This window comes from Onychomys torridus, chromosome 5 (genome assembly GCF_903995425.1).
Source record: "Onychomys torridus chromosome 5, mOncTor1.1, whole genome shotgun sequence".
NCBI classification, from domain to species: domain Eukaryota; kingdom Metazoa; phylum Chordata; class Mammalia; order Rodentia; family Cricetidae; genus Onychomys; species Onychomys torridus.
The window spans coordinates 110,628,329-110,645,443 of record NC_050447.1 but is presented as its reverse complement, the minus strand read 5'-3'; the positions used below and the strand labels follow the sequence as shown (position 1 = coordinate 110,645,443).

Here is a 17,115-nt window from a genome sequence, read left to right as displayed (position 1 = left end):
CAAGACAGGAAATGAGAAAGTATAGAGCCCCCATCCCTGCTTTCTTTTTCTTTTTAACAATTCACATTCCCAACAGTTAACTGTGTTCCCAGAATTACATGAATCCCTTCCTAGGATATTCCAGTGATCTAATTATTTTGTGCTAATTGCCATCTCTCAAAAGTCCCAGCATATCCCAGCATTGCTGTGCTGAGGACTAGTCCACCAACATATACACCCTTGCATCAAGCCATATCAAGTTGTACAATTTTCTACTTTTCTTTTCTTTTCTTTTCTTTTCTTTTCTTTCCTTCCTTCCTTCCTTCCTTCCTTCCTTCCTTCCTTCCTTCCTTCCTTCTCTCTCTCTCTCTCTCTCTCTCTCTCTCTCTCTCTCTTTCTTTTGTTTGGGTATCATCAATTTAATATGAAAGGGAGGCATGAAAATTATTTACAAGATGAATAGTTCAGAACATCAGTGGAAAGGGCAGTTAGTTCATGTCACACCATTTCAGCAGTGATTTGGGTCCACATACTTCCCAAGAATGTCATCATCTGTAAATAAGAAATAATCCTTGTCATCTAGAATGACTTTGGTGCCTCCATATTCTGGGAAAACTGGCTCCAGCTTTTACTAACTGGTTGAGTATATGCATCCTTTCCTTTCATGTCTAATCCTACAGCTACTACTGTTGCTTGCAGCCCTTCTTGGGACTTGTCTGGAAGCATAATGCTGCCTTTGCTTACAGCTTTGGCTGCACTCCTTTCAACCCAATCACTGTCAAACAGCAGAAGAAACTTTCTAAGAGCCGGCCCAGCAGTTTCAGGAGCAGATACACCGTGCACACAGTATAACGAGCTACCTGGAAATGTGGGAAATAGGGAAAGCTCTCTTTCGCCCTTGCCGTGTTAGCGGCAGCTTTGGTGCCACAAAGAGCTTCAATGACTTTGGGCAACTGCATTTTTCTGCATGTCTCGTGGGGACACTGTCATTCCCCTTTTCACTGTGCCACACACTCACCCCGTTTTCTGCTCTAAGGGAGGAGAGGAATGAAGAAAATCAGCTGGGTGACGTGGGGTGGGGTGAAGTGGGGCAGATGCTGGTGATACAGCACAAGAGGAGCCTTCTGTCAACTGCTACCCTCACTCTACCCAACCTAGTGGTCTGCAGATACAGAAAGAGGTGGGAAGAAAGGCAGCCCAGAGGACTAAGATTCTAGAATAATTGTTCATTTTCCAGACCACCAGCTCAGGTAGGGTGAGGGTAGCCATTGTTGGACATCACTTCAGCCCTTTCTAAAGGCAGTTCTTAAAGGAATTGGACTTTTTTGCTTAAAAAAAAAAAATGAACTGAAAACGTAGGCAGCATTTTATGTGACTCCTATGACCCTGGTGTGTTTGTAAATATCTTCCCTGGAGAGACTTAAACCAGAAGCCTGGTGCTAGTGGTTAAACTGCTTGTGTAGAGTATGCCAGTTTCCAGTGTCATTGGAGGTGTGGCCTTAAGATCATCACCTTGGAGGAGAGGTCAGGAGGACAGGAAATTCTGAAGAATGTTCTGCTACCCTCAGTACAAATAAAGCCTCTCTGCCTTATAGGCCTACCTCTTTTGTACAAACCCTTCCTTCCCAGATCTCAACATTTTCCCATCAGCCCACCTCATCCATTGCATCCATGGCATCCCAGGCCACGCCATTCTGCCCATCCTATCCCATCCCATTCATCATAATATTTGGGCCATTTTTTAAACTCTCACCTTTCATGCGTCTTCTCAGCTGTCAAATTGAGATGTAAGTGAATGAATCATGACTCCAGACTCCCTGACTGGGTCATGTGGCCCTACTTTTCTTTCTCACCCTTCATTTAAGGCTAGCCTTATATAATGGTTTGATTTGTGGTCTATTTGATATCCACATTGTTGCTTTTCTTCCCCCTTCCTCTTCCTGACTCTTTAAAAAGTTTTCTCGCCAAGTCCAGTGGGTGGGTAGTTATAAAAATCGTCATTTTGTGGCACTGTCTGACATGATGGGTGGAGCCTAGGGTGTGGCATGGGGTCCCAGAAGGACACAGAGAGGGCACCCTCCAAGGTTGGCAGATCTGGGCTAGCAACCAGGAGCAGATGAGTTGGTTTCAAAGGCCCTCCTCTCTCCACACCTGTCTTTGCCCAAGTGCTAACATGTTTCGTGTCACAGTGGGAGTTGGATGAAGTTGTTGTGGTTTCTTCTAATTCCCTCTTGCAATTTCCAGACATGATGGTCCTTCTTCTCCTGGCTGGCTGACTTAATGTCCCTTGTGATGTTCCTAGATTAAACTAATTCCTGCTTTGAAAGGGGATATTAAAAAGAAAGAAAGGAAAACAGAAACTTGTAAAAGAAAAAAAAATCTGCACATGGAGCTCAAGTCCACGAGGGAGTTAGAGTAACCAAGGTCTAAGCCTCCCATCACCGCTTCTTCCTTCTCTGCCCTCCCCCTCTCTCCCCTCCCTCTCTTCCCTCCCACCCTCCCTCTCATTTTCCAGTTGAAAGAAATGGATATTTGTTCATCCTGGCAAACTGACTTCTGGGGAAAAGCTTGAAGTAAAGAATTCGAGATGCCTGGAATCAGCGAGAATCTGGACACGGTTTCATCCAGCCTTTAAATGGGACGAGGAAGAAGCCTTTCCCTGCTCCTGGCCAGGGTCTGGGGTCTAGGAGGATGGGGGCCTCTCCCCACCTCTGTCTGGCTCCTGGCGGTCTGGAATCCATTGTGTCTGCCCCGGCACCTGGCAGCTGGCATGAGCCTGCCGTCTGCAGCAGACACACAGGCCACAGTTGGGGATTAGATGGAACATACGCTCGTAAGATGCTTATGGCCTTTTCCAAGCACAGGACCACTCCAGCTCAAGAACAGGGCAATTAGACGAAGTCTCACACTGGGAGGGAAGCTGTTTCCTGGCTGAAGGCTGCAGTCTCTCTCACTGAAGCTTCTCTTCCGCTTGGTTTTTTCTTTCCCTCCTTTGCCTTTTATTTTATTTTTTCCTTTCTCTCTTCTTCCTTCCTTCCTTCCTTCCTTCCTTCCTTCCTTCCTTCCTTCCTTCCCTCCTTCCTTCCTTCCCTCCTTCCTTCCTTCCTTTCACTCTCCCTCCTGCCCTCCTTCCCTCTTCTGCCCCCTCTCTTTGTAGTGTATGCGTGTACATGTTCTTGTGTGTGCATGTATGCTTGGGTGTGTGTGAAGGACAGACACTCCGTTTTTCCTTAACTACTTCTCTACCTTATTATTGGTTCCTTTACCATTTTCTCCTGTGTGTGTATGGTGTATGTGTGTGTTTGCATGGGTGTAGGTTCATATGCACCTGTGCGTAGACATGTATGTGGAAGCCCAAGGCTGAAGTTGGGAATCATTCTCCCTGGACTCTTCCACCGTATTCATTGCGGCAGGGTCTCTCAGTCAAGTGCGGAGCTCATTTACATGGCTAGCAGCTTGCTCTGAGGACCCCTGGCTCCTCCCTCAGAGACTAGACACGTGGGAGGTCACCTCAACCCAAGTGTTTATATCGGTCTTGAAATCTGAATTATGATCCTTATGCTTGTGTGGCCAGGGTTTAACCACTGAGCCACCTCTCCAGCCTTCGACTTTATCTGAGATGAGGTCTCACTACTCTGTAGACCAGGCTAACCTCAAATGCAGAGACCCACCTGCCTCTGCTTCCCGAGATCTGGAATCAAAGCCATGTGCCACCATGTTTGGCTTTCACCTTACTTTTTGAGACAAGGTCCCCTAGTGAACCTGGAGCTGGGTTCTGTGGGTCAGAACCCAGGTCCTTGTGCCTGCATAATAAGCACTTAGTGACTGAGCCATGTCAGTATCCGCTCCGTTTTCTCGGTTCATCTGCTTTCTGAACACCTGCTCTCTGTTCACCTCTGGCTTGTTCCTTTTTCTGACCACCTCTGCTCTTCCTCTTGCCTCTCATGCCCCCTCCCCCATCCTGTGCCTGCTTTTGCTCTCTGTACACTTTGTGCTGACTGCATTTTCCTTCACTCACAGGTGGGCTGAGACAGGCTGCAGCTCTCGTGGATTGAGGGAGCAAGGGGTTGCTGACCATCACACAGCTTCCTGTGTGTGTGGTCAGGCAGGGCGGTGGGCACCGCCATTGGCTGAGTACCGCTACCAATTCAGATGTTATGTCGGTGAGCCCAACCCCTTCTAATTCTGATGTGTCCCTTGCTTTTTATATGTTGTAGGGTGGTGGATAAAGTGGCTGTGGGTTTGGGGTGGAAGAGTATTTCTGGTATGATTCAAACATCTAAAGCCAAGGTTCTTCCAGCTTTGGCAAGCACACAGGTACCTGCCCAGCCCCACCAGAGTTTCCAATGCAGTTGGGGTGGGGCCTGAGAGTGTGTATGTCTGGCAGGTTCCCAGGTGAGACTGAGGCTAATGGCCTGACATTGACCTTGAAGTTGGGAGCTAGTCTGAACTCAACCCCAAAGGACAGCAAACATCTTCTAGACCTTGAGGTGTGTGCAGGGTGGGTGCATATGAGAGCTTTTAGGTAGCTAAACCCTGACTCATTTCACAAGAGGATTTGCATTTATCTGTAAAACTGTCGAGCATGAAAAGTGACACAGTATGAAAGGAATCGAACTAAGGGAAGACAAAGATGTGTTTTGGTTTAAATCACAGGACTGTAGTAAGGATAGTTTGCTCTCTTCGCAGAATTATGGCGGCTGCTCACTGGCTGACTCATCTTCTTGGTATTTTGAGTAAAGGACCTCTGAATCTTATCACTTGAATAAAAATTCACCTTTTGACAGACTTTGTCACTTGAGCAATTTAGTAAGGAGAAGTCCACTGATCTCCTAAAAGAGTCCCCTATAGAATTTGTCAACACAGCAACTGTACAGTGTGCATTGTTTGCACAAGAAACAATCGTATTCTTTAACAGAATTCAAAGGTTCTGAGCACAACAGTCCACAGAGAGATCAGAGGACGTTTGTAATTTCACTCTTTTGTGTGTGTAGGCACAAAAAGAGTGAAATTTAACTTGAAAAAGAGGAAAAACATGAGACAAATTTGTTTTGCCCCAATTCAGATGTGAAAGCATAGCTCTGTGTCATTAAAAACTGGCAACTTCATTGACTGTCTAGCTGGCTGGCAAAGAGAAAGGTGCATTTGCCTGCAGCAAACCTAGGCCAAGTTATAAACCTGTCGCTACTGCTGTGTGGCCTTATAGAGATCCTTAACCTCTCTGAGCCTCGGTTTCTGCAAAAATAAGATGGGGATTTCCAGTCTCTATCTGTATCAACTGAGCTTCTTGAAGGACACCTGAAGCCAGGGTGTTTAACAGAAGGCAAGATGAACAAAGGGGTGCCTAACAACTGTAGGTAAGTGGAGGAGAGACGGCCCAGCAGTTCAGAGCACTTGTTCTGGTGGAGGACCCAGGTTTACTCCTTGCACTCACATGGCAGCTCACAACCATCTGTAACTCCAGTTTTGGGAGATCCGACACTCTCTTCTGGCTTCAGCAGGCCTCATTCCCACATGTGCTAAACAGATACACATGTAGGCAAAACACCCATACATAGAAAGTCAAATAAATAAATCTGAAAAATAAAGATAAAAATAAAACTATAGACAAGATTGGGAAGAAAAGTTGATTGACATAAGACTCTAGCCTTCTGGTTTGTCTGTATGGCTATGATATTCAGGAAGTTGCCCCCTCTGCCCAGAGGTCTAGAAATGATGCCCTAGGCTTTGATCCAGGGAAATACAAGGCTTCTGCTACAGCTATTTTCAACCTGTGAACATAGGAGAGGTGTCTGCTGTGCCTGCCAAAGCAGTGGTTCTCAACCTATGGGTTGTGACCCCTTTGGAGGAAGGTCACATATCAAATATTTATATTACAATTCATAACAGTAGCACAATTATAGTTGTGAAGTAGCAGTGAAATAATCTGATGGTTGGGGTCGCCACAGCATGAAGAACTGTATTAAAGGGTCGAGGCATTAGGAGGGTTGAGAACCGCTGCTCTTGTGGGAGGAGGGTGGATTGTAACTGCATTCTGCCTTGTGGCTGCACCAAAGCTTCCTGGTAGGCAGGAACTAAACACTGTTAGAGAGGTGGCTGAGAAAGGGAAGCTCTTAGCTTCTCTAGCCCTGAGATCTTGGAGAGGAGCACAGACCCTGGGAAGAGGTGGAGAAATACCAGCCAGCGATCTTCAGCACAGTTTAAAATTATGATAGACATTGTGGGCTGCAAAATCAGTTTAAAGGGCTATGGATGGCCAACATTTTAAAAATAAACAAAATGGGATAAAATAGAAAATAGTAATGCTTTGCATAAAGCAAGTGTCATTTTGTAAAGCTTATTTTGATATTTACGTTTGAGAGAGGAGGTAGGGAGAAAGAGAGATAGCTATTGGCTCAAGAATTATGAATGTCAAAAAGGTTTAAAAGCCCTAGAATAAAAAACAATCAAGTGAACTAAGTAATCTGTTGTTTTTGTGAGTTGTGGCAGACAAAGCAAGCATTGTGAGTTATTAACTCATTTGCCTTTTGGAACCACATTTTCTGTTGTTACCCAGGTTCAGCACTGCATCTCTGTCTGGTCTCATGGCACCTGGCAACACCTATTGCATCCACCCGATTCTCCCACCCTTGCAGCATGCTGGTGGTGAGAGCTGGGGAGTTCTCAGAGATACAAGAAGTGGGCTTTGCTCTTAGCCTTTTCAGGTTCTTGTGGCATCGAAGAACACGGACTGGAGACAAAGCCAGGAGTCAGGAGGAAGTTCGCTACAAGGCAAAGGTCCACTTTTAAGGAGGAGTTTGGGCTTCTTAGCAGAAAGAGGTATCATTGAGTTTTTGATAGCTTGCTTGATGGACAGACTTCATTTAATGGGGGAGTGGGAAGGTAGGACATCTGTGTATCTGTTCCCTCCAAAGCCCCACATTCTCTCCTGAGGGAGGAAAGAGGCTCATAAAGCTAAAAGGGCTCACACAACTTACAAGCCTCCGTGAACCCAGAGTTAGATGGCTCGCAGGGCCTCTCCCTAAGGTCGTGCAAGCAGGAAACTGTTGGGGGAGAGGAGGTTGTCTTCAGTGAAGCTTCCTGCAAGTTGTACATGGAGCTCCAGGGACAAGGCTTTTCTTAGGCGTCGCTCACGCTGGGGGCTTTTGAGGGGTGCAGCTGCCTTTGAGTCATCCATCCTTCCATCCCTAAGCCCCTCCCTATTAACCACAATGAATTCCTTGGTTCGCCAAGTTAGACTGTGGTGGGATCGTTTCTTAGGTCTGTCATGGGTGCCCTATGTGGGATGCGGAGGTCCTTGTTCATGTCGCTCCAGAAAACGTCAGGCAGCATGGGGAATTCCAAACACAGGGCTTGCGAGGACTTACTTCCCTTCTGTGTCCCTAGAGGGGATTCTCGGGTGGCATTAGACGTGTGACAGGAGCAGGCAGTTTCGCTAGACAAACAGCATGGAGGACGGTGACCACGAGGTGAAGGACAGCTGGGGCAGTTTTGTGGGCCACGGTGGAGTGATGTAATAGTGTTCCCAGTTGCATGAGTCGGTCACCACTTTGCAGCCTTTATCTATCTAGAGACTTGAATAGACCCACAAAATAAAATCAACGGGCACAGAAAATAGAGGGACCAAGCAAGCAGCAAGCTACCCTGGGTATTAGCTTTCTTTTAGCCCCAGCCTAGCTTGCCCGGCTCGGTAAAGGTATGCTCAGTCAGCAAAACAGCGGCGGCTGACATTTAGCTGTAGAAAACAACTGCGGAACAGCGTGTGGAATTTCTTTGAGAGGGAACGCTGAACCCTTGACTCATCACAGCAGGGGCCCTTTCCAGATGATCCACGTTGCCCTTAGGCTGGCATGTTGCTTGGGCTGTCCCAATACCAACATCTGGATGCTCAGAGACGGCGTTCTAGGGTCAGATCTGAACCACACAGAAAGCATACTTTGCAATTTCACTTACTGAAGGGGCACCGTCATCTTTTTCTTCATGGACCGAATTATTTCAAGGCTTTTCATATCTGTTGGAATGGGTTGAATTTCATTTTCACGAAAGATAAATGAAACTTTAAACTGGGTACAAATTTAATCTTTTTTTTTTCTTCCTGGTGTTGAAATTCCTCTTTATCTGCCCTTCCCTATAATCCCTCCTACGTTTCCCCCTCTTTTTTTTCTTTTCTTTTTGCTTCTAAAAGGCTGGCCATGATAGAATAACTGGTTTTTCCTGGAATGGCTAATACATAATAAAAAGAACACCATTCACTAATAACAATTTGCTGATTGTTCCCTGAACCCCGGGGAGGTGTGTGGAGACTGTGAAGCCTTGGCTACAGTAAAAGGAGTGTGACAATGTGATAGGTCAAGGCCAAATGGAATGCAAAACTGAGGCATGCTGATTCTATAGAAAGCCATTATTCTGCTTCCCCTCCAACTCAGGTGACTGTAGAGTCTATCAGAACATGGTTATCAAAATGTTCTATGCTAGTGTTTGTGCCCCCGGCATCAGGAAGGCCAGGAAATGGGAACAGCTCTGCTGGATACCCAGGAAAGCCAAGGACTTATTAAGTAAGGAGGTGGGGATTAGGAGTTGTAGGGGGTATGTGGGGGTAATCAGTGGGGAAGATATGATTGATGTGTGCTGACTGGGAATGATTAGGAGAACGAACTCAGCAAGCAATCGCAAAGAGTAATTAAGGAAATCTTAACAGTGGGGTGGGATTAGAGAATGTACCCAGGAAGGGAGACTTGATCTCAGAGTGTCCTGTGTTTAAGAGGCTTTCGGGGTTGCTTGAGGATGGGTTGAAGGCCTTTGAGTGTTAGAGAATGGCGCCAAATCAGGTTGCCACAAGGTGCTGTCTTTTGAAATGGGAGTTAAAGAGTCGTCTGACAGCAGATCTGGGACAGTGGCAGTTGCTGGCTGCTGTGACAACACAGCGCATCACCGTGGAAGCATGAGTTGGAGCAGAAGCAGAAGAGTATGAGAAGGAACAAGGTTTCAGAGTGCCAGTTGATGTCATGTCCTCATGACTTAAAGACCTCCTTAGGGTGTGGATGTGCAATGTCCCCCACAGGCTCCTTGCATCTGAAAAGTTGGTCCTCAGTTGGTGTCCCTGTTTGGGGAAGTTGTGGAACTGATTGGAAGCAGGGCCCCTGGGGAATAGTGTCCCAGTTTATTTCTCTATTGTTGTGATAAAACAACTCAGGGAAGAAAAGGTTTCTTTTAGCTTCCAGGGTTCATCCTCAAGAAAGCTCCAAATGGAGGTAAGAACCGAAATTTGCTTTCTAATGCAACCTAGGACCTCAGAGTCAAACAGTAGGCGTGGCCCTGGAGACTGGATGGGGGAGATCAATGGCCATTTTAGCTCCACCCAAAAGGCATTTCACTAAACAGGCCCCCATGTTGCTCAGAAATGGATTCATTGAGGATTCACTGGGTTGATTTTCCCATCACATGGGGATGGGGGTGATGTGTGCAATAGGTATTTATTGGAAGGATACAGGGAATTACTGAAGGAGACAGACCTCAGGCAAGCTTGGGCAATCCAGGCAGAAGGAAACACATTCTCTGGTACTTCTCTATAGAGGTGAATCAACTGGGGCTTTTTTTTTTCCCCTTTTGTCCTCTCAGATACTTTCAGGGAGTTGAATTAGGTCTACTTTTCAGTTTATGCCATCCTGTCCTCATAGGTCTGGGCAGAGCACCGTCTTGTTTATCCCCTTTATTTGCTCTTCACATCCCTTTCCTCTCCTCCCCAAAGACAGCCACTTTAGAATGAACTTGATTTATGCCCTTGATTTAAATTCATAACTGTGGGTAGAAAGCATGTGTGTGCATTTAATATTTACACAATTCTTTTCAGACCGCCAGATGTGTTTAAGGGTCTCTCTGTGGTGCTGTGTGGCACTTAGTTCTGTGGTTATCAGTGTTTATACCTTTGCATGCAATTATCTACGGTAGTCTTTATCCAGTTCCCTAGAGATGGTCACCTTGTCACCTTCCGTTCTGGCTACACAGGTCACTGGAATAACACAGCCTCCCATGTGTTTCTGTTGTTCTAGGTGAGAATCTTTCCAGAACAGAAGTCTTGTACCATTGGGAGGGAGGAGAAATGAGAGCTCCATTAGGCAGGGCATACACCAGGGCCCTTCCTCAGATTCTAAAGCGTTAGACAGAAGACCTAGGATTGGTGGGCTTAATGTGATGATTCTCACGATCAGGTGTATTGGGGGATATTCACCTCCACTGTTCACACCAGCATCAGACACTGGGTTAAGGGTGGAGGTGGCCTTTGTGGTGCTGAACAAACACAGAGAGTTACTTTCTGAAAAGGGCTCACCTAGCTCTTCTTTTTCTTTTTGGCCTTGTGCGCCTGGGGTTGGAGCCTATGAGCCTCCTGCTAAGCAGGTAGCCCAGCCCCAAGTCCCAGCTCCAGTCCTTTGACTCTCCAGTCTGTCTACTCACTCTCTGGGTTTTTTGTTTTTGTTTTTTGTTTTTTTGTTTTTCAAGACAGGGTCTTTCTGTGTAGCTTTGCGCCTTTCCTGAAACTCACTTTGAAGACCAGGCTGGCCTTGAACTCACAGAGATCCACCTGCCTCTGCCTCCCGAGTGCTGGGATTAAAGGCGTGTGCCACCACCGCCCGGCCCACTCTGTTTTTAATTCCCAATGTCTAATTGGTTTTCATTTAGGATTACCTGCTCTTTGTCACCAAATTCTTTCTTTCTTTCTTTTTTAAGGTGAAGCATGGCAGTTCTTTTTTAAGTTCTTCCTCCCTTTTTTCTTAGTGTGACTACATCCATCACTGCACATTCTGTGGTTTACCTCTTGTTTTAGTTAGGGTTTCTCTTGCTGTGATGAAAGGCTTTGTTTGGCTTACACTTCTAGATCATTGGAAGAAGTCAGAACAGGAACTCAAGCAGGGCTGGAAGCTGGAGGCAAGAGCTGATGCAGAGGCCATGGAGGGGAGTCCCTGGCTTGCTCAGTCTGCTTTCTTATAGAACCCAGGACCACCAGCCCAGGGATGGCACCTTGAGAAAATGCCTTACAGCTGGATCTCACAGAGACATTTTCTTAACTGAGGCTCCCTTCCTTCCTGGTGTCTCTAGCTTGTGTCAAGTTGACACACAAAGCCATCCAGTACACCTCTGTGTTCATGTTCTCTTAGACTATCAAGTACTGAGGCTATATCACGAACCTCAGCAGAGGGACATTCTCTCTATCCCTAGCCTGTGCCATTCCCGAAGCTGGGGGAAAAAGTAAGTATGGGGTTTGAGGGGGAAATGGAAATGAGGAAATGGAGCTCGAGGGCCCTCCAGGACAGGGGAGCCTCAGACAGCAGCTCCTACCATCTTGCCTGGGAGGTCTGTGGTTTGTGTGTGTGTGTGTGTGTGTGTGTGTGTGTGTGTGTGTGTGTGTGTGTGTTTTGAGACAGGGTTTCTCTGGGTAGCTTTGCGCCTTTTTCCTGGAACTCACTTGGTAGCCCAGGCTGGCCTCGAACTCACCGAGATCCACCTGCCTCTGCCTCCCGAGTGCTGGGATTAAAGGTGTGCGTCACCACCTCCCTGTGGAGGTCTGTGTTTTATCTCCCTGGGTTATGGCAGTTTGATCTTGAAATGGGATGCAGGGGTGTTGAGAAGCAGACACATAGGGAATGGGGAGTTTGTCTGTCCTCTCTCTACATTTTGTAACCCCAACAAGGTTCTGGCAGTGCTCTGTAGCCAGTCTGTTTATTTGGGCTTCATTTCCCAGGAAGGGGTGGTTTGTGAGAAGTGATAGATCTGGTGATGGAGAGAAGAAGGTGTAAACAGGACATTCTCACTCCTGAACCCTCCCTCTTTCCTTCCCTCCTCCGCCTCTTTTTCTCTTCTTCCTTTAATTTACAAATTTTAGTGTTACAGTATGGTGAGGGGAAAAATGTATGCATTTAACAGCGATCAAGCCAGAGTAATCAACAGGTTGATCACTGTGAGCATTTATCATTTCTTCTCAATGAGGCTTCCTTTCTTCCAGCTACTCTGCATTATGCAACACATTCTTATTGACCATAGTCGCGTCCAGGTCTGCACGCCCAGCCCATTCTGGCCTTCGGTGCTGTCTGTCTATGCCCTCCGGGTCCCTTCCTGCTTCCTCTCAGAGTCCCTACCTGTTTCATAGCACTTTCAGCTGCTTGCTGAGTCCCAAGGGGAAAGCAGAGGGCGCGTGACCTGGCTTCAACCCCCGTGGCTTTCCATGCTGCTCTGCTGTTCCTTATGTCAAGAGGGAGATTTTTATTGGTTGAGCCTGGCTCATGTGACCACTCCTTTATTAGGGTTACATAGCAGGAAGACCAGTAAGGCAATAAATTGAGCTTCCTGATCGTTTAGGCTTGCAATCCCAGCTCTTTGAGAAGCTGAGAGAGGAAGATTGTAGGTTCCAGGCCAGCCTGGGTTACAGAGTGAAATCAGCCTGCAAGGACAACTTTAATTTTTTGTTTGTTTTTGTTTTTCAAGACAGAGTCTCTCTGTGTATCCCTGGCTGTCCTGGAACTTGCTCTGTAGACTAGGCTGTCCTTGAATTTACAGTCCTGCCTGCTTCTGCCTCCTGAGTGCTGGGATTAAAGGCATGGGCCACCACCATTCAAAGCTGGCAATTTAAAATCCCAAAAGGGGCCAGGCAGTGGTGGCATACTCCTTTAATCCCAGCACTCTGGAGGCAGAGGTGGGAGGATCTCCATGTTCAAGGTCAGCCTGGTCTACAAAGAGAGTTCTAGGATAGCCAGGATTGTTACACAGAGAAACCCTATCTTGAAAAATAAATCTAAATAAATAAATAAACCCCCCAAAGGGGCTTAGAGAAGAGTAGTTCAGTGGTAAAGAATGCTTTCAACCCCTAGAACTACAAAAAATAAAATAAGAACAAAGAACCTACCTATACAATGGCTGGGCAGGGCAGCACATAGCTGTGGCTTTCTTACCGATCAATTACAGTCCCATCTCTAGCCCTTGTGCAATGGTTCTGGGAAAGAGAAGGGCTTCCAGCCTTAAGCCTCCCTGAGCCTCCCTGGGATGACTTGCTTTTTCCATGCCCTCACCTCTTAAAAATGGTTAACCACTCCATCACCTATTCCAATGAAGGCTTGGTGTGGGGTGCAGAGAAAGAGGGGGGGAGAGAGAGAAAGAGAGAGAGAGAGAGAGAGAGAGAGAGAGACCCCAGGATCTATAGCAGCTCAAGTGTTCCACAGAGAAAAGCACAGTAAACGTGCAGAGAGACTGTCTGAAACCTGCTCTGTGACCAGCTAGAGCCTCCTGGCTTCCAGTTTGGCTCTTCCCTGTAGGTCTGACTCCCTTTCCACATAGACAAGATACACTTCTTTAAAAATTGTCTGATTTCAATTTCAAATTCAGCTAGCATGAGCAGCCAGTACAACCATCAGTGCTACTTCTCACTCACATGCAATCCTATGACAAACAAATGGTATCTTGAAAGACCTTTGCTATGCCAGGTCTGGGACAATGACATTTTATTTTGTATTTGATCATCTCTTCCCTGAGTGGAGCATCAGCGTAAGGACAGAGTGAGTTCTGCTCTCTGTAAGAAAAACTAGGGCCTTCTTTGCAGGAGTTCCCATATTCTGTGCTCTTTGGGTTTTGGAAGGAAAGCCTCCTTACATTCTGAGATCTCACAGGAAAGTCAGAGGCTGTGTTTCTAGATAACTGTAGATTGGGTGCCTGGGGCCATGGATGCCACCTGGGTAAGAGGACACACAGGTTGATCAGGATCTTGAGGTCTAGAGTGGACCTTGTGGTCTTGGGAAAGGGTCATATGGTTGGCTCTACTTGGGGTTTGTGGGAGGACAGCCGTAGGGAACACCTTTGCAGCGTGCCCGGGTGATAACAATGCTGGTAGCATGAATCTCTAAAGGGTCTTATTAATAAAAACAAACCCAGGGCCTGGTATTGAGGTGAATGCTGGAAGATCAGAGAAGCAGAACACAGCCACCTCACCTTGCCAATTTCTGTTTTCTCAGACTGGAAGCTTCTGAGTCCTCATCCAAATGGATCTCAGCTGAACTGTGGTACTCAAAGCATAAAAGCTTAACCAACCTAGTTCCTGGTTTTCACTCCTTATATACCTTTCTGCCCTCACTTCCTGGGATTAAAGGCCCACTTCCTGGGATTAAAGGCATGAGTCACCATGCCTGGCTGTTTCAAGTGTGGCTTTAAACTTACAGAGATCCGGATGGATCTCTGCCTTCCAAGTGATAGGATTAAAGGTGTGTGTACCACCATTTTCTGGCCTCTATATCTAGTGGCTGTTCTGTTCTTTGACCCAGATAAGTTTATTAGGGTGCACAATATTTTGGGGAATACAATATAACCACATTTTCTGTTTTTTGTCTAAAATTTAAAAAGCTTATAACTAATACAAGAAAAAACTATATCCAATAAGTATATACAATATATATAGTCAAGAATTACATTAACAATGTCTAGTCCATTAACATTTAACAGATTCAGACAAAAAACTTCATTATATATATTAACAATGTTCAGTTTGATAAACTCAGACAAAACATTTTTCATTACTTATCCTATTTAAAACAAGTAGTTCCTTTTTAAAAGTAGATTAAAAAATTGACCTTTTTATGTTATCATATCCATTTTCTGTCTTTTTTCTTTTCATAGTAGATTCAATAATCTACCTTTTGTCATTTTTATATTTCCCCTTTTTCTTTTTGGAGTAGATTCAATGATATACACATTTATACTATTATTTCTTTGTCTTTTTTTCTCAGAGTAGAGTCAATGATCTACCTCATATCTATATTCTTTTTTCTTTCTCTTTTTTTAAACTCTGAATCTAATCTCCTTGTTCAGCTTTTTTCCTGACCATTAACAATTAACAACTTTTAACCAAGCATCGTAAACAATGACAATATCCATAACTCATTAAGTGACCCAAAAACCATGCACCCCACCTCTTGGGAATATGGGCGTTGTTGTGTGTGTGTGTGTGTGTGTGTGTGTTTAAATTACTTCTTGCTTTCTGGGGGTGAAGGCATCTTTAGAGAATCCTGAAAAGAAAATTTTGAGGTTAATTGTCAAGTCCTATATCATTTGTTGAGTCACTGCATAATGGGAAAAGTGCAGGACTTGTCTCAAGTCCTTGAGTCTGTCAGGCTGGATCATCTCAGCTAGCCATCTCAAAATTGTCCTGAGTAGTTTGTAGTTCAAAGTGGATCTTTCCGTGGTGTTAATCAGCTTAATGGCTTTACCGTAGTCCATATGGAATCATCATTGTGGGATCCTGTCATCTTTTGGAAAATTTCAAAGTCACTGTTCGGTATGGTCATGGTTCCCTGCAGACATTTGTGTGTGTGTGTGTGTGTGTGTGTGTGTGTGTGTGTGTGTGTGTGTGTGTGTGTGCTTCCTCTGTGGTTTGGAGCAAACCCAGTCTGATAAATGTCTGTCTCTCGGTACCACGAATGGTCTTCCCTAGAAGAGAATATCGTCACAGCAATTTTTCTCCACCATTTTGTATTGCCAAACTGCCAAACTTTTCCAAACTGACCTTTGCTGATGCTTTCTTGGAACACGATGGTCCTGGCAATTTTTCTCTGAACAAGCAGTGGTAAACCCTTTGTCCCAGGTAGCAGCATCACCGCAGTCACCAACATGATGAGAAGAAGCCAGCAACTCGGAGCAGCAGCCGCTGCCTCCATAGTTCCACAGCTGCCACCGTTTGTGGCTAGGCCTGGCCACAGCTTCTTTTTAGCAAGCCTCTCAGGCTGGCCTCAAACTCAGGATCCTCCTGCCTCTGCCTCCTTCAGTAAATCCAACCAGTGTGCTGCCACAACCAGCTGAAGGTAGCTCAGGTCTGAGCTGGAGCCCACAAGGCCACAGGCAAGCTGCTTTTTCATGAATTTGTACCACGAACGTTGGGCGCCAGATCTCATTACAGATGGTTGTGAGCCACCATGTGGGAATTGAATTCAGGACCTCTGGAAGAGCAGTCGGTGTTCTTAACCTCCAATCTCTTGGCAGAAGTACTGAACAACAAAGAAGAAATGTAGGTGGCCTCCATATTCATTCCGTGGAATGAAAAAGGAGAGCCATGACTGATCCTGGATTTCAGCACCAGATGAATGAAAAAGAAATAAAAAGGAAGGACATGACTGCTCCTAGGTGTGGTGAAGGAGAAAGTTCATTGTAGATATGAGAGAGAGCACAGCCAGAGACAGAGACATCTGGGAGAGTCCAGAGTGGACACGACCCTGAGCTGTGTGGGAAGAGGGGGCAGGGGAAAGGCAAGAGCTGGACCAAGAGGCCAGAGCGTAAAGGGTAAACAAAAGGCCAGGTAACCAAAATGGTTGGATTATATAGGGAGGGGGATCTGGAGGAAGGACAGTCTAGTCCCTGGGCTGCAGAAGTTTAGGGTAGGAGTTGGGTATGACAGCCATATCCTGTAACAGGTGGAGGCTGAGGGCTGCTGAGAGAACCTGGTGGCTTGAGGGGAAGCGCTCCCTGTGGAGGCATTGTGCTCAGAGGTAAGCAGTTTTGAAGATGCTGTATGCTGAAAATACGTATTTCCCTCCTCTTTGATACAGGAAAGAAAAGAAAGCAAGAGAAATAGAATTAAGGAAAACTGTGTTGGTATTTGACTGGACAGAAAGGCAGATTAAGCAAAAGAAATGCTCCCAGTAAAATGATGTTAGGACATTCATCAGACAGACAGAAATACTAAAGAAGAAGACTGGAAACTTGAGTCCATCCAAGATCAGGTTCAATTTAGGGGGACACAGCATCCACTGACTACCCCGATCCCACTGGGTACCTTGATGGTGCCACAATGGCGTCATAGTTAGTTTCAGCTGTCAACTTGATACACCTAGAGTCGCATAGGAAAAGGGACCTCAGCTGAAGAATTGAAGAGATAAGACTGGCTGGTGGCCAGACTCTGAGGCATTTTCTTGATTGCTAATTGACATAGGAGAGTTTGGTCCACTGTAGGTGGTGTCATCCCTATGCAGGTGTGCATAAGACAAGTAACTGAGTGGTCTAGATGAAAGAAGCCGGTAAGCAGAGTTCTCTGTGGTCTCCACTTCAGGTCCTGCCTCCAGGTTCTTGCCTTGGCCTCTCTCACTGATGAACTATAACTTGTAAGCTAAC

The 17,115-nt window shown here is 45.9% G+C and overlaps 1 pseudogene; it reads right to left on the bottom strand.

The window, feature by feature from the left end:
• Window positions 1–487: 487 nt before the first annotated feature.
• On the bottom strand, window positions 488–1,739 carry LOC118584665 (annotated as a pseudogene).
• Window positions 1,740–17,115: the final 15,376 nt, after the last annotated feature.